The sequence below is a fragment of the Equus asinus genome, chromosome 19 (assembly GCF_041296235.1).
Source record: "Equus asinus isolate D_3611 breed Donkey chromosome 19, EquAss-T2T_v2, whole genome shotgun sequence".
Classification (NCBI taxonomy): Eukaryota; Metazoa; Chordata; class Mammalia; order Perissodactyla; family Equidae; genus Equus; species Equus asinus.
The window spans coordinates 22,416,200-22,426,770 of record NC_091808.1 but is presented as its reverse complement, the minus strand read 5'-3'; positions in this window follow the sequence as shown (position 1 = coordinate 22,426,770).

The window sequence follows — 10,571 nt, the reverse complement described above, 5'->3', positions numbered from 1 at the left end:
CCCACAATAGTCACAAGATTGCCCTGTCAGCACAGTGCTTGATGGACACAGCAGGTAGTGGTCTGCTGTCTCAGAGGGCGTAGCCGGAGGCAAGTGGATTGTCTGGAGCTGGGCGGTCACCGGTCACCGGTGAGCCCAGCAATCAGTTCCTAGCCTAAAGAAAGATGCTTAATCCTTAAAGAAATGCCAACGTTGGGAGGGGGAGGGAAGTCAGTTACAGGAGGTTACCAGACTAGCACAGTAAAATGCAGATTTAAGTCCTTGCCTTTGGTATTGATTAAGAGTTTTTAGAGAGAAGGTCATCTCCTTTCTTCTTCCTGGTGCAGAGAGGGAGGCACCTTTACAGATAGAGATTTACCTTACAAATGTAAATGTGTCCTAACAAAGGGCAAGTTCCATTCTCAGAGCCTCCTTCCCTGTCCCGGTTTATCAAAAGCAATCAGCCTCAAATAATCCTGATGCCAAAGAGACATATCTTGGGGTGGCCAATTTCAGGTCCCCACATCACTTATATGTGATCTCAGTGAGGGCAGTAAATGCTGAGGCCCAGGAGCACATCCTTACAGAAAGGAAGGCTGAGGCCCATGCAGGAGGGGAGCTCAGCATCACTGCTCTAAACCGCTGATGGAAGCCATCGCCAAGGGTAAGGCTCCCAGCATTGGGCCTGCCTCTTCTTACATATGATGCCCTACCCTGATGACCAAAAGACAGAATTCATCTTCTGGTTTCCTCAGAAAATATTAAAACTTGACACACTCATCACTAAGCCAGGGAAACATAAAAATCTGTCCTTTTCTGAATTAGAAGATATCATGTAAAACAAATGCAAAATGTCCAAGATTTTGCTCCTTGATATTTAAAGTTCATGGATCATTCCAGCAAAATTAATTCCATATAGTTCTGAGTCACATATTTTAAAACCTCATCAATATGTTGTTTGTTTAACATTTATTTGATGCACAAGGAAACTTTCGAGTCTTTCTTAAATAAGTGTCTAAAGCATTTTCCTCTTATAAACAGGAAGGCAAGTCCGGCCTGGGCTAAGTGCCCTTGGATACCAAACACTGGAATAATAGATGGCAAATAGGGTTTAAATACAGCCAAGTGGACTATTCTCACTTTGTGTGCCAGCTGCCATACCACTCCACCTCACCTCTGTCTGCCCACCCCACTTCTCAGTGGTGGTGAGGACCAGGAAGAAAGCTGATCTCATGTGTCTACCAGGCATGTTACTCATAAACACCCTCATAATTCCCAGATGCTCTCATGCTCTCTGTGGAATAAGAAGTTATGTCTCTTTTGAGCCGACACCCTAAAACTGCAAATCATACTGACGGATGCCTTGGGCAGGAGACAAAGCGGTGCTACAGAATACCCTCTAAGACCACGATGTTAGGTCGCGGGGAAAGAGACATGCCCTTCCAGCCACTCAAACCATCTCACACCAGAGTCCTTTCTCAGCAGAGCCTGAGAAACCCTCTCCTTGGCTCACTCAGGTAGAAGCTCCTTCGCTTGTTGAAAACAAAACACACAAACGGAAAAACCTTTAAATCCCTTGTTAATATGATGTTGATCAAGATCTATATCAGATGAAGGAAAAAAGAACCAGCCTAGGGTTGCCAAATCCATTCTAAAAATGGGATTCATTTCAGTTCTGGGGCAGATAGGGTTGCATTGGAAGAGAATTTGGCCCATTGAAAATAACAGTTTTACGATGCCTTCCTATAAGTCTAGACAAACAGATGGACCAGTTCTAAAAAAAGTTTTTGTATTTACGCCTTGAGAGATATTTATCTCCATCGTAGGGCCTTTAGAACAAAGAGAGCGGGTTTCCTCTTTCTACAAAGTTTGGCGTCATTATTATTTTGAAAGATAATCATGCTCAGCCGTCGCCAAATGACTGCTGAGTTATGCTCTCCTATAGTTTTAAGAGAATTTGCTTTCGAAAAGAAGGTTGTGGGGGTTGGGGGTGAAGGACAATCCAGATACTCTCACCCACTCCCTTCCTGGCTGTGAGAAAATTGTGGGCCTGGGAATTTAAAGTTTGTTTTCTATAATTCCGTCTAGTTTGAAACCAAAAAGGATATATTTCTGGAGAACAGACCACAACATGAGAGGGAGAATGGCTGAGGGGGCAGGGACATAAAAATCTGAGAGGTCAGCATTTGGCTCCAAGGGAGCTGGAGGAGCGAGGATTCCACAGCATGTGTGTTTTCTCTTTCAAGTCTCGCTTTTGTTCCCTGCCACCAGGAAATGCAGTAGACATTTGTCACCGGCAGCTCTTTCGAGACTTCAACGTTCCTTCCTCCCAGGGTCCAAAAGGGGACTCCAGACACAAACGAGTCAGATTTTGCAAACCAGCAGAATTTTTGTGCAGTGTTTATCAGACAGGCTAGAGACTGTGAAGGCAGACTTTGGGAAATCGTTTAAACAGTTCATAAATCAAATGTAATTGAAAAGGATAGGGTCTCCTTTCTGAAAGCCCTGGTAACCTTTCTTTTATAATCTCTTTGCTGGGGCAGAATCGTACCGTGTGTAAGGGCCGGGGGTCTGATGAATCCAGGCTGCCTCGGGTCACTCAATGTCATTTGTTTTTTCTGGTCGAATCACGAAACAGAACTGGATTCTGCTCCCTGTTGCATTTATATGATACCATCTCTTTTGATACTGTCAAGTGTGTTATGCCAGGCTGCATAGCATTACTGATAACAAAATTCTTTGGAAAATTTTTTTTTTTGCACACACCAACTAGCAGCAGCTGAAATCAGCTGGAGTTCTTCTTGGCTGGCCAGCAAGTAAAAAGTGCTTTCCATATGACAGTTCTAAGAAGCCCTAGAAACATGATGCAAGGCATTTTTAACCCCTTTGCTCTGAGACTGGTGGAGTTTTTATGGCTTTTTAAAATTATATTTGGCATACTATCAAAATTCAGTTTCATATGAGGACCCCAAAGCATTGCCTAAGATTTTCCTTTGAACTTAATATGTTATCTGTTGTCAGAGTATAAGGAGCAGGTTTGGGGCATTGATAGTGTTCTTAACTCCAGGGAGAATCTAAGACACCAGGAGCTCAGAAGATCAGAGTAAAGAGTAGCTCCAGAGTACAGATCAGGCAAATACCAAAGAGAACAGAGTCAGGTTCTAAAGGGCAGCCATTTCCCAAATGCTAACCAAAAGAATTGTTTTTTTCCTGGCTGCACAATCACAGGAAAAGCCTGACCAAAGCCAGACGGCAAGTGGAAGAGGAGGCACGTGCCCACTGGGGTCTGAGTCTAGGCCCAATCACGGTTAATGATGGTCAGTTGTTTGCAACTACAACACTTCTTTTGCAACAGTCTCTTCCTTAAAGTAGTAATCTTAGCAGACTGCCCCCTTACACGATGTGCCCTCTTCTCCAGGGACAGTGAAGATTACATGCCATGTGACATTATCTAAGGAAGATTGGAATTGACTTATGCCCTCACAGTTGCGCACACGGTAGGGATTCTGGGACCATGGGGACATGACATGTTCTGATGTATGCCAGACTGGCACATGACCACCTGGTTTCCGCATAGACTACTTGTTTGGGGTTGGCCTAGGTTGTTGAGAGACGAGAGCCCGTGCTTAGTTCTGTCTTGCACCAACCACCAGAGCCGTTGCTTCTGGGCTCTTTCTCTTAAGACTTTCAATGCAGTTCTCCCAAACTTTGCTCCTTCAGGAGCCTACCCTCTTCTTGAGTGTGGCTGCTTCAGAACGAACTTGGCGTCTGGTGTGGAAAAGCAGAATCACCTGCTCATTCTATATTTCAAGCCAAATTCAGTGTCTTACAGCCTTGCTCGATGGTTTATTTGGCCCTTGGGGGTTCCTACTGAAAGTGCTAAAATGCCATACTGACATTTCACTTCAGACTTACAGCCACCTACGCTCGAAGTAGGATTTATCTCTGATGGGAGACTTTCTCCCGCTGAACCTCAAACTGCGTGCGATGCCTTCACCTGCTGAATAATCTGCTCTGGCCTGATGGGAGGGGGAGGGGAGGCACAGGAGCGAGTGTAGGAAGGAACCGAAGCCGCGCCCACACCACTGAGGAGAGAGAAATCATACCAGACAAGACAAGGAAAATGTCTAACGAATATGTCAGCTTCAGTTCATCTACCCAGAGTCTTGGTTAGGAGACTAGACTAACAAATAGGGGAACCGCGCGGGGAGGCTCAGGGGTGAGCCTCTGCAGCAGCAGCGGGAAGGGTTTTGTATCAATTCTGGTACCACACCCATAGATGCTACCGCATCTACTCTCTCGCTTCCACTTACCGTGATCAAAGGTCACAGGATCCCTATTTCCGAAAGCTTTCAAGCCCCTCAGATGGAAGATCAAAGAAGTCAATAAAGTTTAAGGCTACCTTTTATTCCACTCACAAATTTGGTGAAAGGGGAAATGTTCACATTTCTGCCACACCATGAGTGTGAGTTTTGCACCACACCCACACCAGTGCTAACGTGGTGCGAATGCTCGTCCACTGGAAAGACTGCTCCGGAGGCGCACATCCCGGCACAATGCCAGACTCAAAGAGTTACATGATAATTGCTTTTGATGACAACATTGAGCAGGCAGAAGTCTTCTCTCTCTTCTTCCACCACCCCAAACCTGGAGATGAGGTCTCTGGAGATTGAGGTGTGCCCTCACGTGCCCTTGGGCAGCAAGCTCCGACAAAGAAGGATAGAGAATCGTCACTGCTGATCTGTCATTGGTGCAGCACCCAGCCCACATTGAGGGGGACAGTGGGGGAGGGGCAAGGAAGATGTCTTCTTCCCGTTCCGGACATACTATTCTCAAGGAGCGAAGGAGAGAATGGAGTTCAGGAAAACTAGTATTGTGAATAATTTTCTTTGAAAGCAAGGCCTAACTCAAAGTCTCCAGAGTGAACCATATAGAACTCCAGGAAGCGTCCAACCTCCAAAAGAATGATCTAGAAGGGAAGAGACACTGAGAGCAAGTTTGTATCCAAGATATAGCTCTGTTGTTTTATTTCCAGCCCTGGTTAAAAGGGATGAAATTATTATGACTGTAATGCTTATTGTCCCTTAAAGTTCCTACCTATACATAAATAAAAATAAGAATAGTAGAATAATTCCATTATTAAGATGTGGTGGCAGACATCCTACAGTTACAAGGTTTGTAATAAATAAAATGCTACATTTTAAAAGCCAAAATCAGTTCAGCAAGGGAGATAATAGGGTAGACTACAGCTAGTAAAATAAACGAGTGTCGTGCAAGGAAACTCCTAGCATTGTAGTTAACACCTCCTGTAGGGTATCCTGAACACTTTTTAAATTTTTTTTTAAAGATTGGCACCTGGGCTAACAACTGTTGCCAATCTTCCTTTTTTTTTTTGAGGATTGGCACCTGGGCTAACAACTGTTGCCAATCTTTTTTTTTTTTTCCTGCTTTATCTCTCCAACCCCGCGCTCCCCACACACAGTTGTATATCTTAGTTGCAGGTCCTTCTAGTTGTGGGGTGTGGGACACCGCCTCAATGTGCCCTGACGAGCAGTGCCATGTCCGTGCCAGGATCTGAACCCCGGGCCACCGCAGCGGGGCCCACAAACTTAACCACTCGGCCACGGAGCCGGCCCCTATCCTGAACACTTGATCAGAAAACGCCACGGTTGTTGATTTAGAATGAGCTTTTTCAAATCCAAAATATTTGAATGAGTTTGTCCTTTTTTTTGTTTTTTAACTGAAACTGTCTTAGTCCATAATAATCCAGTCTCTATCATGCTTTAAAAGGGAACCCATTACAAAACCCTCTCAGAGTCCTCCTTATGCCTTACATGGCACGGTGAGTCAGCGATGTTTTTTCATTCCAAAGCATTAGAGAAGAGGCTGAGGGAAATTGTCTGTAACTGCTCAAGGCAGCATCTTTAACCTTCTGCCAAATACCGGGCTGCCAGCTGGCAGGTCCTCGTGCTCTTTAGTCCTGCAAAGAATCACGTATGTGTCACTGAAGATAGACATAAGTTGCTCTGTTCTACCCTGAATCATCTGCAGGAGTAAACAGGAGAGTGTGTCACCCCTCTAAAGGTGGCTGGCAGTGTGAGGCACAGGGCGAATGGTGAAAAAGGAGAAGTTCCCCCCTTTATCCTCCACCAAGAGCTGAGTGTCCAGTGACGTTCCCAAAGCTTCTTAGCCACCTCCACTCCTGTTCTCAAGCACCACTGCCCCCAGCTCAGGATTCACGTCTGTTCTTTCTGGACAGAAGCTCATGTTCTAAAACAGTGATTTATAGGTTTGATTTATTTGACTTCAACTTTCACTATTTTTGCCCATAACACCTCTACTATCATTTCCCCATATCTTACTATTCTACCATAATTAAAATTCCAGTATGATTTTTCATAATTAGCAAGTCACCATGCCAATAAACCTAAGAACATCAAAATAATGTCATTAAAATGTAACAAGACACTGTTACCTGCTAAAAGTTCTGAGCTTGAGTCCTGTTCTGTCTCTGTCAAGAGGCAGGTTAATACGTGTTAGAAAGGTGTTAAAGACACATTAGCGCCAAACTGACACTTCCCGTTGATACCTTCAGAAGGATTGAAAGAGAGTGGCGAAGGAAAATCTCTCATCTTGTGTGATTCCATTTTATTTAATGCCACATCAATTTTATTTAATCCCACTCAAGATCATCTTGGGGAACATTCAAAAATTGTCTTCTTAATCCTACACGTTGGGAAACAGGATATAGTAGTGTTTCCCAAAGTGTCTATCTAGGAAATAACCCAGCAACAGATTAAAATGCAAATTCCCTGGCTCCACCCACAGAGTCTTCTGGGATAGGTCTGAGGACTCTGCATTTTTAACAAGCTTCCCAGATGATACATGTATACGCACACATGGTTGCAAACCATTAGTCCGGATATGTTATTTTCAAACATTTATTAGCTAAGGGATCCTTTCTTCAAATAAAATCCTGCCGCTCCCCTCCTCCTGGCCCGTGGGAGCCCTGGAGCATCTTCATGGAGCTCCCAGGCTGCTGCAGAACAGGGTATGAAAATTCGTCTTCTCTCTCTTTCCCTTTACCTCTTCCTCCTCCCATTTCTACTTCCCCCACAACAAAAATTGCCTGTGGCTTATTTGTTTTCAGATTGAGAAATCTTCTATATCCTCCAAGTTACCTAGCAGAGAAGCATGAAAGCTGAATACAAATGTATTCAATTGAATTGAACTGAATCTGACTCATCTCATTACAAAATAAAAATACAAAAACCCCAATAGCTAAATGAATGAAAAACATACAGACATTTCCCAAGATAAAATAAAATAAACATATTAGAAAGTGTTCAGCCTCATAACAATCAAACAAGTGCAAATGAAATAAGATCTCATTTTTTACTTGTCAAATTAGCAAAGATATTTTGAATGCTACTCAGTGCAAATGAGGATATAAGACCAACATTCTCCTACTCTGGAAAGCTAATGAGTCCAGCCTTTCTGGACGTACTTTGCAATATTTCTTCCTGGGGCCAGCCCCATGGTTTAGTGGTGAGGTTTGGTATGCTGTGCTTTGCCGGCCCGGGTTTCAGGGTTCGGATCTCGGGCACAGACCTACACCACTCAATAGCCATGCTGAAGGGGCAACCCTCATGTAAAGTGGAGGAGGATTGGCCCAGGTGTTAGTTCAGGGCTAATATTCCTCAAACAAAATAAGAAAAAGATTGGCAACAGATCTTAGCTCAGGTTAATCTTCCTCAGCAAGTAAATAAATAAATAGCACCCCCTCCAAAAAAATATTTCTTCCTTTAATGCAATACTTTACTCTCTGTGAATCTATTATGCAAACATAATCTGATATTCAGGCAAAGATTTACAGACAGTTCTGGAACCAGATAGTGGTGACGGTTGTACAATGTTGTAAATATACTTAATGCCACTGGATTGCACACTTTAAAATGGTTGCAATGGTAAATTTATATGATGTATACTTTACCATAGTAAAAAGAAAAAGATTTATGTTCAAAAAGACTTATTTCATCATTATTTATGATAATGAGCATTTAAAACTGCTGAATGTCCAACATTAAAGTTATTGCACACTATGGTGCTTCTTGGAAAATGCTTATGATATAAACTTATGTGAAAAAAACCCAGGATGTGAAACAACGTATACAATATTACCTCAGCTGTTTCTTCAAATATAAAATAATCTAGAAAGAAATATGTCAAAATATTACCAATAGTGGGTTCTAGAAGAGTGGTAGGATTATTAACACGTTCTCTTTTCTCTTTACATTTTGAAAAGGTTTTCAAAATTTGGTAAAATTAGTATGTAATCTTAATAAACAGAAAAACATGGAGTAAATAATTTCAAATGAAAATAAACTATGGCCCATATGCTAATCTTCATTAAGATGCTACCAATTAATAAAATTGAAAGTGTTAATCTCTAATTATAAATTATGTTTTTAACTATTAAAGTTGGCATATATAAAGATAAAAATAGTAAGAATAACTAACGTGTATAGTGCAGGCATTGTTTTAAGTACTTAGCATGTATAAACTCACAAGCCTTTAAGATGAATATTGTTATTATTCTCATTTACGCCTGACTTGCTGGAGACGTAGAGAAGTTGAGTAGCCAGCCCAAGACAAGACAGCAGACAAAACTAGAATTCAAACTCAGACATTTTGGTTCCAGAGTTTGGGATCGTAGTCACTACAGTATACTACATCTTGAAATTTTTTTTTAAAAAGTAAGAAACATGTTAGTTTTCTGTTCTTCTGCAGCAAATCAACCAAAAACTTAGTGGTTTAAAATACAAATTTATTATTTTATAGAACTGGTAGTCAGGAGTCAAAAATGGGTCTGCCAGTCTGCACTCCCTTGGGAGACTCTAACAAGGATCTGCTTCCTTGCCCTGCCCGTAGTCCTTGGCTCACGGCCCCTTCCTCCGTCTTTAAAGCCAGTAGCGTAGCATCTTTCTCCTGTCTGATCTCCACTTAGGTCCTTACATCTTCTCTCTATTTTCTCACCCTCCTGCCTCTTATAAGAATCCTGTGGTTACATTAGGCCTACCTGATGACCCAGGATAATCTCCCCATCTCAAAATCTTTCATTTAATTGTACCTGCAAAATCTCTTTTATCATATTAGGTAACGTATTCACAGTTTCTAGCCATTAGGACCTGAGCATCTTTGGGGCCGTTTATTCACCCTATCACGGGAAGGAAGGAGGGAAGGAGAGAAGAAAGGAAGGAATGGAGGGAGAAAGGGAGGAAATGAGGAAAAGAGGAGAGGAGGAAGGGAGGAAAGAAGGGACAAATATCTCTGTTCAGTTTCTGTTTATGTGTAACAAAACATTTTTTCATGCATCATAATTTTGTGTCAGGAAATTGAGCAGCACTCGTCTGGGTGATTCTTTTTTCCAGTGGTATTGAGGAATGCCGCTAGGTAATATTCAACTGGCAGGTGAGATGGTCTGGAAGATACAGACAGGTTCACTTACAGACTACTTTTTCAGTGGGGATGATGGGAAGGCTGGACTCAACAGGGACTGTCAATGGAGCACTCGCACATGGCCCTCCAGCAGGTAGTCTCAGGGTGGCCAGACTTCTTATCCAGCGGCTCTGATCTCACAGGGAGGATGCTCCAAGAGACTCTGGAGGAAAGTGCAAGGGTATCCTGACCTCACCTCAGAAGCTCCAGAATGTTACTTCTACTTCGTTCTATTGGTCAAGCGAGCCTCTAAGACTGGCTCAAATTCGAGTGGAGAGGAGTTAGAGTCCAGCTCTCAACAGGAGGAACAGCAAAGAGATTGAAGCCATCCTTCATCTCCCACACTCTCTAAGTATAATTTTTCGGCAAACAAATGTGTGATGAAAGCCATCTAAATTGGAGATGTGGGAGGGGCTAGGAGTAGACCCCGTCAAATAACCAGAGAACCTCTGATGTGTGTTTAGCTTAGTCTGAGAAATCACTGTGAAATCCCTCTGGTTTTAAAGACTATGAATCTTCCTTAGATATGCATTTCTTTAGTTTTTCTTCTACCATTTTTCAGTGTCAAAGTTTATGGAAATAACCATCAAGATGAAGAATCATCCAAACTCATTAATTCACGTTTTCATATGTTTTATGTATAAGGCTCTGTCAATAAAGCAAATTTATTTAAGGTATGCCTACAGAATAAAATGATGTCCCCCACCTCTTACGAGGTGACACTGATGACTAGGTTAAAGCCAATGTTTTTGCTCATCACAGTGCCTGAAATATAGCCTGCTATTTCTTCTTTTTCTTAATAGAATGTATAACCTGTCTAGATGTACTTTTCTTTCCTGACATAGTACTGGCCTTAATACTGATATATGTGGTATATTTGTATATTTGACTATATATCTTTCTCTTTTTCTTTCCTAATTCATTCCAACCTTTTGATTTGTAATAAGAATCAATACTGTATAGAATGCTAGTGCCTTTATAAAGATTTTCATCACTCAATTTCAATAAGCACATACATAGTTACATAATTATTATTCCCATTTATATCCTCTTTGGAGTCCATAGTTGGTAATGATAACACTAAAAACAATGGG